Genomic DNA, 17,697 nt, shown 5'->3' with positions numbered 1-17,697 from the left:
GAAGATGAAGGGTATCCGTGGGAGCTGAAAGGGAACAGGATGGGTAGTGGAGATGAATATGATAAAAATAAGTATATAGGAAATGTCATAATAAAATTATTGTATATAGTCAACATTAATATGAAACCTGTACTATATATTTTGGTTTGTAATTCAGCTCTCTAGCTGGAAAATGTTTTTGGGGTTATCAAAAGATATTTTAATATTCTTCTATAGATAAAAATATATCTACTTAAAATGATTTAGCCTGGGTTGGTGGCACATTCCTGTAACCCAGGCTCTTGGGTCATAGAAGATCAAGAGTTCATGGTCAGTATTTTGTTCATGCAAGTTTTTTGATTTGGGTTTTTCCAGACAGAGTTGTTCTCTGTGTCACAGCTCTAGCTGTCCTGGAACTTGATTTGTAGACCAGGCTGGCATGGAACTTACAGAGATCTGCCTGCCTCTGCCTCCCAAGTGCTGGGATTAAAGGCGTGCACCACCAGCGCTCAGCTGCAATATTTTATTAAATTTTTTTTTGTATTTCGATTTTTATGTGTATGAATACTAGCTTGCATGTATGTGTGAGAACCATGCAGTGCCCATGGTGGCCAGAAGAGGGTATCAGATTTTCTGGAACTGGAGTTACAAATGGCTGTAAGCCACTATGTACTGGACCCTCTGGAAGAGCAGCTAGTTGTCTTAATTACTGAGACATCTTTCTAGCCCTTTAAAGAATTTAAAGTCCTGGAACTCAGTTTGTAGAACAGGCTGGCCTGGAACTCACAGAGAGTCTGTCTCTGCCTCCTCGGTGCCTCGAATAAAGACATGAGCCATCACTGGCTGCCTTGGGTTTGAATTTTTGATCTAGTCTCCTTATACCTTATGCCTCAGGCTCTTAAGTGCTAGAGGCCATGCCTCCAGCTTGTGCACTACCATGTGCTGTCATGCCTGGACTCAAATTTATTCTTTTTGTTTCCCTGAGGCTGTCTTACTATGTAGCCTAGAATTAGCTGTGTAGACCAGGCTAGCCTTGAACTTGCAGCAATCCACTTGCTCCTGTCCTCTGAGTGCTGGGATTGCAGATATGTCAACCCACCTGGCTTCTCAGCTTTATTACTACTTTTCACAATTGGTTTCACTCCTTAGAAACCTTGAATTTCCACGAGAATTTTGTGTTGACATTTCCATTTCTGTAGTAAAGGCTAATAGATAGGTTTGATAGCAATTACCCTGAATCTGTAATTTGCTTTTGGGAGTATTGCTTTGTTTGTTCATGGTTTTTTTTGGGAAGTGGTGGTGACAGGATCTCACTGTAGCCCTGGCTGGCCTGGAGATTGCTGTGTAGACCAGGCTGGCCTGGTACTCACAGAAATACACCTGCCTCTGCCTCACAAGTGCCAGGATTAAAGGTGCGTGACACCGTCCCTGACTGAGTATTGTTGTTAATGAAATATTTCCATTTGAATGTGGGATATCATTCCATTTATTCAGGTTTCCTTAATTTCTGTCAGCACTGATACAAAGTTTGAACCTCTGATTAGATTTATTCCTATGTATTTAATTCTTAAAATTCTGTTACATTTTTGTCTTGGAGTTTCTATTGCTGTGAAGAGACACCATGACCATGGCAACTCATAAAGAAAAACATTGAATTGTGGTAGCTTTGTTACAGTTAGAGGTTTAGTCTGTTATCTTCATGGCAGGAAGCAAGGCAGCGTGCAGGCAGATATGGTTATAGAGAAGTTGCTGAGAGTTCTTCCATCGTGACTTACAGGCAACAGGAAGTGGTCTGAGACACTGGGCTGTATGAGACCTCAAAGTCTGCCTCCACAGTGACACATTTCCTTCAACAAAGCCATATCTACTCCAAGGAAGCCACACCTCCTAATAGTACCGCTCCCTTTGAGGGCTATTTTCTTTGAAACCACCACACATTTATTTTTTTATTTTGTGTTTATGTGTATGTAGGCACATGTGTCTATGGTGAATGGTGAACAGAGGACAATTTGAGTAGTCTTCTATCATGTGGGACATGAAGATTGAACTCAGGTCTTTAGGCTTGGTGGCAAATGCCTTTATCTGCTGAGACCTCTCACTGGCCCTTATATTGTTTCTTTGAAGCAGGGTTATAGCTGTGGGAACTAGGATTGGAACAGTTTGAAGGGGACTGGGGAGTGAGGAAAACAGACACAGTATTTGTAGATTTAATAAGTTTTGCCAGATGCACATCTGTAATTCCATCTGCTCTGAAGGCCGAGGCAAGAGGATCTGAGATTAAGGGAGGCTGGGGTTAACATATCCAGACCTTGTTTTAAAATACATACACTCACACCCAAGTCTGGCTACTCACAAGAGTAGCTATGAAGGGAAGCACAGAGAAATAGGGAATATAGGGACTTGGGTAATGTGGGGTGAAGGAAACCCCTTAATTTTCTCAGATTTACCGGTATCAGCATGAGGAGTTTGTATTTAATTCTAAGTGCAGAAAGCCTGTTTGGCTGGTTTTTTCCTTGCAGTGTTAGGGATGGAAGCCTGAGCCTTCTATCACTAGCCCAGAAAACAAGCTCCCGCTTTTTTGTTTTGTTTTGTTTTGTTTTTTGTTATTGTTATTGGGACAGGGACTTATGTAGCCCAGGCTGGCCTCGACCTTGCTCTGTAGCCATGATTGGCTTTGAAATCATTCTCTTGCCTTCGCCTCCCAAGTACTAAAATTATAAGTGTGATTAGCGTGCCTTGCTCCAGAAGGCCCCTTTGGCTGGGCATGGTGGTGCACGCCTTTAATCCCACCACTTGGAAAACAGAGGCAGGCAGATCTCTGAGTTCGAGGCCAGTCTGGTCTACAAAGTGAGTTCCAGGGCAGCTAGGGCTACACAGAGAAACCCTGTCTCAGAAAAAAGCCCCTTTGGAGGTGAAAGAAGGATGTAACCAAGAGCCCACATAGAAGGGGGAGTAGCTTTTAATAAGGATCACTTAGGCAAAGCCAGTTAAGAGTGAGTGATCAGGGAACTGGAATTGTAAGAGGTTGGAGAGAAAATTGTATGGAATAGTCATGTGGAGAATGGAAAAGCAAAAACATAAGGGCTTTAAGGTTGCCAGGGAATGAGAGTGCCCCTTTGAGGCACAACTTCATTTAGCCAGTAGTAGTAGCAGCTCTCCTTTCACAATATTAGCTCCTCCAAATAATTCCACTCCTAAGACTATATACCATGTAATACAAATGTGTAAAACTGCAAAAGGCATATTTATTGCTTCTTGGAATAGCCTGCTTGAAATTTTCAATTAAAGGGGCTGGAAAGATAGCTTAGTAGTTATCTCAGTTTAATTACCAGCAGCCACATGGTTACAACCATCTTTTAACTACAGTTTCAGGGGATCTGATGTCTTCTTCTGACCGCCTAGGGTACCAGGGACACACATCACGTATAGAAATATATGCAGGTAAAACACTGATACATATAAGTAAATCTAAAAAAAAGTTTCAATGAAAGCAGGATAAAGAGACTTAGGATTACGTAGAGGGTCAGCAAGTTGTAGGGTGCAAAGGTGAAATAGTTAAGTTTTAGTAGAAAAAAAATCTCACTATGAGCATCTGTGTCTAAAAGTGACCTACAATGCACTGGGTGGTTGTTGGTGGCACACATCTTTAATCCCAGCACTCAGGAGGCAGAGGCAGGCGGAACTCTGTGAGTTCAAGGCCCAGCCTGGTCTACAGAGAGAGTTCCAGGACAGCCAGGGGAACATAGAGAAACCCTGTCTCAAAAAAACAAGCAAACAAAAAAAGTAGCCTACAATGCATGAAAAAGGGGCCTCATTTTTAGGTATATGTAAGAGATTAGATGACAGGGCACCCACATGCAATTCAGGCATGACTCCCCTCCAGACTGTTCACATACTCACCATCTGGAGAGCCAAAAACTGGAGACCAGTGTGATGCCCTCCCTCTTTCCAGGGATACAGCCTGGGCAAGGGGGCACAGTGCTGGCATTGAAGTCCTTTGTTTAAGGCCAAACATAGCCACTCACTGAAGGAAAACAAACTCAATGAGATACTTCCTAATAGTAGTACTATTGTTGAGGTTTTGTTTTGTTTTCTGTTTTTTTTTTTTAAAGGCAAACCAGAGAATTCAAAATGGAACAAAAAAATTAAAAAAAATACTAAGGTACTTTGGAAGTGGAACATTTGCCTAGCCTGTGAGGGCAATGGTGTGTTTAATCCCAGCACTGAAAATAAAATATTAAAAAAGGTACACAGAACTAGTTTGCCCAGATTACCTGGTCTGCCTGCAATTCACTTTCTCCTTTTGCATTTTTTTAAAATTTAGCATTCACATTTGTGTTCACATGTCATGATGCACATGTGGAGGTCAGAGCACAGCCTTGACTTGACTGTAGGTATCTTTACTGCTGAGGCATCTTGATTGCCCTTGGGTTTTCACTAGCAATTGTTAAATGGGCACAATGTAAGGCTGAGGTAACGCACAGAAAACAGCATACTGCATGCCGGTGCTCAGTGCTCAGTGCTCAGTACATGCTCACCCTAGCAATAGGTGGGCTGGTATTAGGAGCAGGTTATTCTTACGGCCTTCTGGAGCCCTTTGCAAGAGTATTGGGCTGGCTGTCCTTGAACTGCTGTTTCCCTGGCAGTGGAAAGCCATGGGACCTGGAATCATAAATCGTAATGAAACAGTGAAATGTTGTAAACTGTGGGGATTCTATGCATGGTGTTAAATACCTGTAACCACAGTGACTTGGGTTACTGTGGTGTGAGGATCTCAAATTTGAGGCTAGCCTGGGAAATTTAGCTAGACCCTATCTCAGAGTAAGTTGAAAAAGGATTAGGGCTGTGGCTCAATGATAGAATGTTTGCCAACTCAGTTCAGCCCCCAAGTGTTGAAAAAAAAAAAGTATATGTATGGTGAGCATTAGACTTAAGAAGATAAGGTCTTAATAGAAGTCTAACCCTGAAGCAGGACCTGAACAAGGAGTAGAGATTTCAACTCACTGGGTTTGGGGCCCCACTGGTAAAGTGCTTGCTGAGCAAGCCTGACCCCCAGTGCTGCTAAAATTCCTTCCCTGGAGGAGATGCAAACAAGTCTGCTCCCCCTCCTCAGGTCCCAAGACAAACCAACCCACGTTCCACCAGAGTTCACTTGGGCAGCAGTACATTTATTGGGCTTACTTCAAGAGCATAAGTTGAGGGGTTACTTACAGGAGTGTGGGTGCACCCCCAGGAAAAGTTACACTGGGAACATTTATTGGGCTTACTTCAAGAGCATAGGTTGAAGGGTTACTTACTGGGAACGTGGGTGTACCCCCACAGAGATGATAGCTTTCCCATTGCCACAGAAATGATGGGAGCTCACTCCTAGCCTTCCCAGGCATATGTATTCCAGTCCCTCCAAGAGGCTATGTGCAATTAGAGCAGAATTGCATTTAACAGGTGGTGTTGTGTGGCTGGATACTCAGGTGAGGGTCTCAGGACCCTCCTCCATGTTCCTTGTGTTGACGTTAGAGTTATGTATCACCACTTCTGACTATGCAGTACTGGGGGTGGAACCTAGGGCCTGGTGCATGTGCTAGGTAGGTAAGCATTCATCCTCATCCCTGTGTTTTTTTTTTCAGGGCAGGGTTTCTCTGTGTGCCTGTTCTGGATCTCGCTGTGTAGACCAGGCTGGCCTGGAACTCACAGAGATCCGCCTGGCTCTGCCTCCCGAGTGCTGGAATTAAAGGTGTGCGCCACCACTGCCCGGCTATTTTTGTTTTGTTTTGTTTTGTTTTTTAAGACAGGATCTCACTATTTAACCTTAGCTGGTCTGGAGCTCACCAGGTAAACCTGCTCGTCTTGAACTTTCAGCTCTCCTATTTCTGCCTCTCAAGTGCTGGGACTTTCTATTTTTTTTTTAAAAAACAATTTTTTCAACATGTATTTATTTATTTTTTTTGTCTGTGTGTGCCACAGTGAGTGTGTTGAGGTCAGAGGACAACTCGTGAAAGTCCATTCTTTCCTTCCACCACTTGGGTCCCAGGAGCAAACTCGGGCTTGTTAGGCTTGGCATCAAGCACCTTTACCTACCATCTCACCTATTGCTCTTGTTCTTTTCTTCCTCCCTTCCTTCCTTCCTTCCTTCCTTCCTTCCTTCCTCCCTCCCTCCCTCCCTCCCTCCCTCCCTCCCTCCCTTCCTTCCTTCCTTCCTTCCTTCTTCTTTTTTTTTTTTGGTTTTTCGAGACAGGGTTTCTCTGTGTAGTTTTGGAGCCTGTCCTGGAACTCTCACTCTGTAGACCAGGCTGGCCTCGAACTCACAGAGGTCCACCTGCCTCTGCCTCCCAAGGCTCGTTTTCTTTTTAAAAAGTGTAGACCACTTCATGAATTTATGGGTCATCTTTGTGTAGGTCATGGTAATCTTCCGTGCATCGTTCCAATTTCAGCATATCGACTGCCAAAGCCAGCACTGAAGAAAAAGTTTTTTACATTTATTTGTGTGTTTGTGTATGATTTCCTGATGTGCACGTGGAGATCAGATGAAAACTTGCAGGAGTCTGTTTTCTCCTTTCAGTATGATTCCTGGGGACAGTCAGGCTTGGTGGCAAGTACTTTTAGTTATTGAGCTATCTTGCTGGCCTTGAGGAAGTTGTATGTATGTGTATGCATATATAATTTATTTATTTGAAAAAAATCAGTATAGATGTTTTGCTTGCAAATAAGAAAAATTAAAAATAAAACATGATAGAAAACAATAAAACATCAATATATGGCCAAGTCTGTGTAAATCACCAGTATACCATTTTTTGTTACCCATTTCAAGACAGTTTATAGAAAATTAATCCTTGCATTGCAATTTGCTTTTCTTATTTTTGCCATTTGACCCTTCACTTTTCTCTCTTGTTGTAAAAATGATGAATTGTGATGGATGCTTATAGGAAAAAGTTTGCATGTCCTCAACTCTGAGCTTTTTAATGTGTTTTTGTTCATCATACACGCACTGGAAACAACGTAGGTGCTGGGCATGGTGACCCATGTCTAATCTCAGCATTCATGAAACTGGGAAGAGGATCATGAGTTCTTGTTTAGCCCGAGGAACCAAGTATGACCTTTTCTTGAAATCTCTACCCAAACGCATGGATTAAAAAAAAGAAAGAATCTGGGGAGGGGAGCTGAGAAATGTCTCAGTGGGTTAAGGGGCCTGCTGCCAAGCTCAGGGACTTGAGTTCAATCCTCAGGACCCACATGGTGGAAAGAGAGAACCAACCCCAACAAATTGCCTTCTGACCTCCACATGCATGGATACACACAATAAATAAAATGTGAAAAAAAGGGGAAAGTGCCAAAATATGTGTATTAAACCTAGAAACTATGCTGACAAGATGGCTTAGTGAGTAAAGGCACTTGCCGTGGAAGCCCGGTGCCCCGAGCTCAGTCCCTAGAGCCCATGTAAAGGTAGAAGAGAACTAATTCCACAAGTCGTCCTCTCACCTCCACACACACACACGCACACACACGCACACACACTCACACACACGCACACGCACACACACACACACACACACACACACACACACGCCCACGCACACGCACATGTAAAGGTAGAAGAGAACTAATTCCACAAGTCGTCCTCTCACCTCCACACACAAACACACACACGCGCACACACACACACACACACACACACACACACACACACACACACGCACAGGAATGAATAATAAATACATAAACCAATAAAGTCACTCTTTAAACTCAAGACAAAAATTCAAGCAGTCTCCAGACATTTTCACAGGTATTCTGGGGCAAAAATTGTTCTCGTTGGAACTGGTACCGCAAAGCAGTGTTTTTATTTCTTGTGTTTCCATGATTCTTTTAATTATAGGGGCAAGTGCATATTCATACTCTTCAGTAAATTTGAGAATCAGTTTTTCACTCAGATATTTGTTATAGTTCTTATGTTTTTCTACTGACTTTATTATTATATAATACACAAAGAAATTTTACCATTTTAACCATTAACATTTTTTGAGACATTCTCATTGACTAGTCTTGGCTCCCTTGGAAGTGGCTATGTAGACCAGGTTGGCCTTGAATTTGCAGCAATCCTCATTACTCTCCCAAGTGCTGAGATTGCAGGTGTGAGCCACTAGAGTTGGCCAGCCATCTTAACCTTTATTTTTGTTGTTTTTTCCTTTTTCTTTTCTTTTTTTTTTTTTTTTTTGAGATGGGGGTCTCTTGTAGCTTGGCCTGGAGGTTGGTTGGTATGTAGCCATGGATTACCTTAAGCTTCTGGTCCTGCCTCTGTCTCTCAAATTGGGATTACGGGTATATGCCACCATGCCTGGTTTTATTTTAATCATTTTCTCTTTTGAGATAGAGTCTCCCTAGGCTGCATTGGTTGCCTCAGACTCACTATATATAGGCTAGGCTAAGCCTCAAACTTCCAGAAATTACTTGTCTCTGTCTTCCAATTGCTGGGGTTAATGAAATGCACTGCCATGTCTGACTTATTTCAAACACCTTTTTAAAGTGTGTAATTTGTGGCATTAAATATGCTCCAAAGTTATATGACTGTTCCCATGAATTTGCAGGAAGTTTTTTTTGAAAATGGAAGCAGTAGCTGGGCAGTGGTGAAGCACACCTTTGATCACACTTGGAAGCGCACTCAGGAGGCAGAGGCAGACTGGTGTCTGAGTTCCAGACCAGCCTGGGCTACCGAGTGAGTTCCAGGACAGGGCTACATAGAGAAACCCTGTCTCAAAAAAATAAACAAACAAACCCACCAAAAAACCAAAAATGAAACATTTTGAAAGTTTTTTGAAAATTGAAACATTATTTGAAACAGTGCCTATTAAGTAATAATTTCTGAACCCATCCTTCCTGAGCCTTGGTAGCCTCTGTTCTATTTTTCCTTGATAATTTTTTCCTGGCGTGTTTGTGGGATTCATCCTTATATTGATTGGTTTATTCCAGCTACACTAATCTGGAGCCTTAGGGTTTCAAGAGGTGGCTGGGCACATCAGGTATGTTAATCAGGTGTGGCTTGGTTAATTTATGATGGCTTACTTAAGTAGGTAGGGGCTGAGGTAGGGCAGAATCACAGTGAGGCCCTGGTTGATGAACAATAGGACTAGTACTATCTCCTTTACCAGGCATTCTTGGGGTAGGTGGACAGTTTCACTGCCATCTTAATGTTTTTTCCCCCCTCTGGTTCTTTTAACTTCAAAGATTCCCCCCCCCTCCTCTGCCTCTTTCTCTCTTGGTTTTTCAAGACAGGGTTTCTCTGGGTAACAGTCCTGGCTGTCCTGGAACTCGTCTTGTAGACCAGGCTGGCCTCGAACTCACAGAGATCCAACTGCCTCTGCCTCCCAATTGCTGGAATTAAAGGTGTGCATGCCACTATGCCTGGCCCCAAATAACTTTTTTAAAATAACTTAAATTATATTTATTTATTTGTGCATGAATATGTATGCTCACATGCTTCATTGCATGTGTATACAGGCTATGGGGATGGGGTTGGCTCTCTCCCTATATCACATGAGTCCTGGAGATTGGTGGTAAGCACCTTTACAAGAACTATCTCACTGGCTCTTTGCAACTTTTTTTTGTTATTGCTTGCTTTAGAGTTACAGGATATATTTATAACTAGCATTTTTCTTTGGTGGGGAATAGGGTCTTGTTAATACATTCTAAAAGTTACTTTTTTTCTCAGTTATAAGATGTTAGGTCCCATACAGAGAGGAACAGCTCTTTAGGGGGTATAAATATAGCCCAAGACAGATTTTCTTTTTTTTTCTTTTTCTTTTTTTAAAAGGATTTATTTATTTTTATGTGCATTAGCATTTTGCTTGCATGTATGTCTTTGTAAGAGCACCAGATCCCCTGACATTGGAGTTACCGACAGTTGTGAACTGCCATGTGGTTGTTGGGAATTGAACCCGGGTCCTCTGGAAAAGCAGCCAGTGCTCTTAACCGCTGAGCCATCTCTTCAGTCCCCACAGCCCAAGATAAATTGTAATGAGACTCTGGACCTGCAACATTCCAGCCTCTGAATCACTGTAGTTCTAATCAGTCAATCAGTCTTTACAACACACTGCTTCTGTCCGGAATTTTTGTTTTTTAGTTTTTTGGTACAAGGTTTCTCTGTGTAGGCCTGGCTCTTCTGGAACTCCCTCTGTAGACCAGGCTGGCCTGAAATTCAGAGATCCCTTGCCTCTGCCTTCTGAGTGCTGGGATTAAAGGCGTGTGCCACCACTGCCTGGCTAGAAATTCTTGTTCATACTGCTTATATTACCTTTCTCGTCTTGTGTTTTGCTAACTTTTTTTTCAATACAATATTTGTGTTAATCATAGTTATTTTATATCTTCAACCTGATAATTTCAAATTCTCCATCATATCTGAGTTGGTCCTGATGCTTACTTTGTCTCTTTAGACTGTGGTTTTGTTTGTCTTTACCCTGTAGCATGCCTTGTTTTTGTTGTTGGAAGTTAGGCATGCTGTATCTAGAAACAGAAACTGAGGTAACCCTCAAGATTTTAGTATGAGGTTTTGGTGTTTTGGGCACCAACGGTGATCAGTCAGCCTCCTCTGCCACACAGGTGCTACATCTCTAGTATGAGAGTTTATGTTAAACTGGCTAGGATTAAGGCTTAGTTTGACGTAGATGGCAGGTACCAGACTTAAATCTAATTTTTCCTTCTCCCTCTCCTCCTGCTCAGAACCAAACCCAGGACCTTGTATATGCTAAGCAAGTACGCATTCCCAGACTTAAAGTTTCTTCTACTGTCTTTAAAAAAATATTTTCCCTCCTCTTGTCGGTTTTCCTATGAATTCCTCTCTAAACAGTGTCTTGTCTTGGAGCTATCTTAGTTTTAATTCGCCATTATTATACTGCTCTATGCAAAATGTTGCTTTATTTTTTGGTGCTCTTATTTGTCTTGAAAAACTTGTAGAACACTTTTCAGTTCTTAGTCTTTTGTGAGGAGTAGGTTCTAATTCATTCTTCAAGGGAGAGTAAAGGAGAAAAACTGGACAGACTGGGAATCGTTAGCTTATCTTAGATCCATCAGATCAAAGGTCCAGGGCAAAGCACCGTGCATGGACACACACACACACACACACACACACACACACACACACACACACACACTCTCTCTCTCTCTCTCTCTCTCTCTCTCTCTCTCTCTCTCTATATATATATATATATATATATATATATATATATATATATATATATATATATATATAGTCTCCTTGATGTAATGTAGGGAGTTAGGGAGTCCTTCACAATTAAATCTGATGTTTCTTTTGAAATAGAGTCTTATTCTGTAGCCCAGGCTGGTCATGAATTCCTGATAATCTCTTTTTCTTGGCCCTGGAAGTGCTGGGACTATAGTGGTAGCTGAAATCTCTGCTTTTTAGTGCTGTCCCAAGTTTCTGGTTTATTTTATTTATTATTTAAAAAAATGATCTGTATAGGTGTTTTGCCTGTGTGTATGTATGTCTTTGTACTGTGTGTGCCTAGAGCTTGAAGAGGCCAGAAAGGGGCATTGGATCCCCTGGAACTGGAGTTACAGACTGATGTGAGCCGCCGTGTAGATGCTGGGAACTAAATGAGCGTTCTCTTGAAGAGCCAGTGCTCTTAAGCCCCGAGGGGTCTCTCCAGCCCGTTTCTGGTTTCCCAAGTTTCATATCCACTTAGGTAGAACAGAAAGGCAAGAAAGGTCTAGGGTTATTTTAGTGCCTTTCCTCCAAGAGTGTAGATAATGCTCTGGACATATTTTGATATGGTTACTTTCCCCTGTCCATGCTCAAGATAATTTTTCAAATCTTTTCAATGAGATCTTCCTAAAAACCTGAGGGTGGTTCCTGGAAGTAAAACTCAACAAAGTATGAGTGTTCTTTAAAACAGAAGCCACAGTGGTTATTTTATTTTACATTTTTTCTATGATATATTTTATGTGCATTAGTGTTTTGCTTGCATATATATATATATATATATCTGTGAGGGTGTTGGATCCTCTGGAGGTGAAGTTACAGACAGTTTCAAGCTACCGTCTAGGTGCTGGGAATTGAACCCACGTCCTCTAGAAGAACAGCCAGTACTCTTAACCGCTGAGCTATCTCTTCAGCCCTGCCACAGAGCTGTTAACTCTTCACTCAATCCATCCTTGGCTTCCAGCAGCTTGTCAGACTGTTGAAGTATCTGTTTCAGGTAAACAATGGCTCTTTGTATTTGCTTGTCTCTAGGGTTTTTGTGGTGTGTGTGAGTGTCCATGCACGGTGCTTTGCCCTGGACCTTTGATCTGATGGATCTAAGATAAGCTAACGATTCCCAGTCTGTCCAGTTTTTCTCCTTCACTCTCCCTTGAAGAATGAATTAGAACCTACTCCTCACAAAAGACTAAGAACTGAAAAGTGTTCTACAAGTTTTTCAAGACAAATAAGAGCACCAAAAAATAAAGCAACATTTTGCATAGAGCAGTAGATAATAATAGGGCAAAAGATAATAATCTTTTTTTATTATTAACTCATGGTTGGAATGTTCTCAGTGATAAAGGATATAAATAAGGTCAAGCTCCAGCTCAAAATAAAGTCAGCTAGAGTCTACATGGCAACACATAGCTCAATTCCAGGGGATCCAAATGTCCCTTTATGGTCTCTTCCAGTACTAGGCACACACCTGGTATAGACAGACTTGCAGGCAAAACACCTATAGATTCTAATTCATTTTTTCTGTGGTGCTGAGGATTGAGCTTGGGGCTTCACACATGTGCTCTTTGGAAACCGAGTTTCATCCCTAGTGCAGGAATTAGATGATTTTTTTTCTTTTATTGTTAGAACCCTGTCTTGTTATTGCTGTATTTATTGCATAGTGTAGTAGGCACAGTAGCCTTGGCATGAAAAATAAAGCTAGAGACTTAGTGTGAAGTTATGTGTTTATAAATATTAAAATCAAGCCGGGCGGTGGTGGCGCACGCCTTTAATCCCAGCACTCGGGAGGCAGAGCCAGGTGGATCTCTGTGAGTTCGAGGCCAGCCTGGGCTACCAAGTGAGTTCCAGGAGAGGCGCAAAGCTACACAGAGAAACCCTGTCTCGAAAAACCAAAAAAAAAAAAATATTAAAATCAAATAGTCGCCGGGCGGTGGTGGCGCACGCCTTTAATCCCAGCACTTGGGAGGCAGAGGCAGGCGGATCTCTGTGAGTTCAAGGCCAGCCTGGTCTCCAAAGCGAGTTCCAGGAAAGGCGCAAAGTTACACAGAGAAATCCTGTCTTGAAAAACCAAAAAAAAAAAAAAAAAAAAAAAAAAAAAAAAAAAATCAAATAGTCTGGAGAGCTGGCTCAGAAGTTAAGAGCACTTGCTGTTCTTGTAGAGGACCCAAGTTTGGTTCCCAGCATCCACATTGTGGCTTTACAACCATCTAAAACTCCAGTTCCAGGGTATCCAGCACCTTCTAGCTTCTCTGGGTATCAGGCATGCACACTTCAGACAAAATACTTGTATGTATATATGTATATGTATGTATGTGTGTGTGTATGTGTGTATATAGTAGAAATACATTTAAAAAAATCTGAGAATTTAAAGAAGACACTAGTAAAGACAATAAAAACCAAAGATTTAAACAATTTGGAAACAGTAGGCATGGCAGTGCCCAGTGATATAGCTAGTTCTAATCTGAGTTGTCTTCACCTACATAGTTGAGTTTGAGACCAGCCTGGGTACACGACACTGTGTGTCAAACAGTGATGACAATACCACCACCACCACCATCACCACAGAATAAAACAAAAAATACCCTAAACAAAACCCAGACACTTTGGAAACTGTGTGCTGTATTAACTATCTGTGTGCTTGTCTTACTGTATCTTTAGTCCTTTTAAGTATTTAGTTTGGATTATTATCTATTAGAACAACTGCCTTTTCACTCTTTAAGGAAATTTTTTTTTTGTGAGGTTAGTGGATTGAGCCCAGGGCTTTGCACGTGTTACGCAAGCACTCTTAACATTGAGCTACACCCCCAGCCCTATTACTCATTAGCTTTTATTAGTAACTCTTGAGTTTCCCTAAAGGGTGCACTATAGGATTGGATCTGATTGGAGTTGCACGTCCTGATTATATCTATATATTAGTAGTTATAAGTGGAAACTATAATTCTCTTATTGCATGTTTCAAATAAGGGTTTCTCTAAGTCTTACTTTCCTGTAATAGGATTCTGTAACCTAATAGGTCTTTTAATCCAAAAACCTGGAGCCAGATACTGGGGTAGATGCTGAAAGATCAGAGAGACAAAGGAACAAGCCACTGCCACATCTTACCTCCAGGACTCCTCAGCCTGAAAAGACTTCAGTTCCTGTCTCCTCACACCTTATATACCTTTCTCCACCCAGCCATCACTTTCTACTTAGTGCTGGGATTAAAAGTGTGTGTGTGTCTCAAGCAAAGGCATGAGATCTCAAGTGCTGGGATTAAAGGTGTGTGCCATCACTGCCTGGCATCTATGTTTAATCTAGTGGCTTGTTTGGTTTCTGATCTTCAGGCAAATTTTATTCGGGTACACAATATATCACCACATTTCCCCCTTTTTTGTCTAAAATAATAAAAGGTTATAACTAATATAAGAAACTATATACAGTAAGTATATATAATACAATATATACAGTCAAGAATTACATTAACAGTGTTCAGTCCATAATCATTTGATAGATTCAGAGAAAATACTCCATTATTTATCCTATTTTGTTGAGTCCAAAATGTTGTAGCTAATTCACGTTCTATTCTAACTTGTTTTTTTTTAAGATTTTATTTAATTTTATTTTATATGCATTGGTGTTTTGTCTCCTTTCATGTCTGCATGAGAGTGTTGGATCCCCTGGAACAAGAGTTACAGACAGTTGGGAGCTGCCATGTGGGTGCTGGGAATTGAACCTGGGTCCTCTAGAAGAACAACCAGTGCTCTTAACCAATGAGCAATCTCTCCAGCCCAATCCTAATTGTTTACCAACTGAAAACTATCTTTTGATGTCTTTCAAACTTATACTCTTTACACTTCTTTAGTGAGTTTCTTTCTTGAATTTGTTAACAAGGAAAACTATAATAACTGCCCAATCTTCAACTCCCTCAGAAACCTGAGAAGGAAATAATATTAACTGAGTAAGCAGGAAGTGCAAACAAGTGACTTCCAAAAAGTGTAAGAAATGACAGAAACACCTGGCTGCCTGGACAGTCACCTGAGGTTTCTCTGCAACGTTGGGGCATCCATCTTAGGCCTACAGGCCTAGCATATCTGACAGACTTTTCTGTGAAGCAGGATATTCTGAAGGGCTGTCCTACTTTGTCTTGGAAAGGTTCTTTTTTAAAAAAATTTATTTATGTATTTTTTTATGTATGAGTGCTCTGCATGTACACCTGCATACCTGAAAGGGGCATTAGATACCATTATAGATGGTTGTGAACCACCCTGTGGGTGCTGGCAATTGAACTCATGACCTTTGGAAGAACAATTAGTGCTCTTAACCACTGAGCCATCTCTCCAGCCCCGATTTGGTTTTTTTTTTTTTTTTTTCGGTTTTTCGAGACAGGGTTTCTCTGTGTAGCTTTGCGCCTTTCCTGGAACTCGCTTTGGAGACCAGGCTGGCCTCGAACTCACAGAGATCCGCCTGGCTCTGCCTCCCGAGTGCTGGGATTAAAGGCATGCGCCATCACCGCCCGGCTCCGATTTGGTTTTTAAATCTGGTCAGTATGTATAAAATATACATCAAAATTTATTGAAATTTGGCCTGTTTGTGAAGAACATTCTCCAAACTTTACTCTCCCCCTCCAGGGTTTCTTTGCGTAGCCTTGGTTGTGGTGGCATCTGCTTTGTAGACCAGGTTGGCCTTGAACTCACAGAGGTCCTCCTGCCTCTGCCTCCCAAGTGCTGGGATTAAAGGCGTCACCACCACTGCCTGGCCAGCATTTATTCTTAACAGATGCTTTTCCAGTGGTTGGAACTCAGTGACATAGAGAAAATCTTTACAGTTTTGCCTTATTTAGTAGGAAAGTCAAAAACAACAACAACAACAACAAGAAAACAAGCAAAAAACTACAGATGAGTGTATGTGTGGCTGGAGAAATGATTTAATGCTTAAGAGCACTTATTCCTGCTCTTGCAGAGGACCCATATTCACTTCCCAGCACTCACATGTTCAGCTCACAAGCTTGTAACTCCAGTTCTAGGGGTTCTGATGCCTCTTCTGGACCCCCATGAGCTCCTGAATACATACACATAAAATAAATATAGTTTTGAAAATTATAGACAGGCTGGAGGGATGGCCTGGTGGTTAAGAGCACTTGTTTCTCTTGCAGAGGACCCAGGTGGTGGCTCACAACTATCTATAACTCCAGTTCCAGGGGATCGATGCCCCTCTTCTGACCTCCTTGGGCATGGCATGTTTTCTAAACTTGCACAGTTAGTACCTGACAGCCTTGATGATACTTGGATAGGGACATGTCTTAGGAGATTTTTTTTTATTATTTTATTACTTTATTATTATTATTATTATTTTTTGGTTTTTCAAGACAGGGTTTCTCTGTGTAGTTTTGGTGCCTGTCCTGGATCTTGCTCTGTAGACCCAGGCTGACCTTGAACTCACAGAGATCCACCTGGCTCTGCCTCCCAGTGCTGGGATTAAAGGCGTGCGCCACCACCGCTCCACGAGATTTTTTTTTTTAGAAACTTCTATGCTAGTGAGCTTTTCATTTCATTGAAAGATTTCTTTGGGTTCATGGCTTCAGAGGTTTTTAGTTTGTTGGGATGATGAGGGTGTAGGGCAGCAAAGCAGCTCCAGAAGCAGAGACAAAATGCTTTTGCTTTGGGGACACTCCTCTTTTTTTTTTTTTTAAACTATTATTTATTTATTTATTTGGGACAGGAATTCTCTATGCAGCTTTGGCGTCTTGGAGCTTACTTTTGTAGACCAGGCTGTCCTCGAACCTCCCAAGTGCTGGAATCAAAGGCATGTACCACCACCGCCCGGGGACACTCATTTTAAAATATCCTTTTATTATATTTAGGTCTTCAACATCTGGGATGGCCTGAGCACATTCTGAGTAACTGTTCACTTTGTTAATCCTCTCTCTGCAGTTACCTTCACACAACCCAGAAATGTGCTTTGCTAATCTTCTCTAGGCACTTCTCAATCCAGTAATAAAGTTGACAAGTAAGATCAACTGTTCCAAATCCAGTGAGTATTGAATTTTTCAATAAAGCAAGGCGACGAATCTATTGGATTGGTGAAAAGCTAATTGTCAATTGTTGTTTAAAGTGAGGGTATGGGGCTGGGCAAATGAAATCACTGTTTTTATCTAGATATGATGATTTTGAAACTAGAAAGCGCATGTAGATGTGAGTAATTTCCTTTTTTCTGAGGGTGGTGGTTTGAGACAGGCTTTGTTATATAGCTCAGGTTGGCCTTAGACTGGCCGAGCTAGGATCACATTACAGTCTTGTGCTGTTGTACTGGATTGGCATGTCTGCTTCCCTTTTCTGGTCTGTATTTCTTGAGTGGTAGTAGATCATCATGAAAATTTTGGGGAAATATGTTCACTGATGCTTTCAGCTTTTATCTTAGGTTTAGAATTATACATGAACTTTTTCAAGAAAATGAGGTGAGTTAAAGAAGACAATAAAAGTTCCAGCAATGAAAGCAGTTTCATTATAACAGAAACAGGTAGAAGAAGAAATGGTACTCTT

General features: G+C 41.5%; 1 protein-coding gene and 1 pseudogene across 7 annotated transcripts in view; one reads left to right on the top strand and one right to left on the bottom strand.

Moving 5' to 3' along the window:
* The window catches only part of Atrx (ATRX chromatin remodeler), a 188,969-nt gene that overhangs the window by 19,593 nt on the left and 151,679 nt on the right, over positions 1-17,697 (top strand). For 2 of the 7 annotated variants that reach the window (XM_052734600.1, XM_052734591.1), the window contains exon 2: positions 17,089-17,188. The exons of the other annotated variants lie outside the window; for them this stretch is intronic. The gene's annotated coding sequence lies outside the window, so the exon portion shown is untranslated. The remainder of the gene's footprint in view (positions 1-17,088; positions 17,189-17,697) is intronic. 7 annotated transcript variants of the gene reach the window in all.
* Positions 6,327-6,427, bottom strand: LOC128117967 (uncharacterized; annotated as a pseudogene).

This window comes from Peromyscus californicus, unplaced genomic scaffold (genome assembly GCF_007827085.1).
Source record: "Peromyscus californicus insignis strain IS unplaced genomic scaffold, ASM782708v3 Scaffold_10__1_contigs__length_136768540, whole genome shotgun sequence".
NCBI lineage: Eukaryota > Metazoa > Chordata > Mammalia > Rodentia > Cricetidae > Peromyscus > Peromyscus californicus.
The sequence above is the reverse complement of the archived record's forward strand: the minus strand, read 5'-3'. Positions and strand labels throughout refer to the sequence as shown.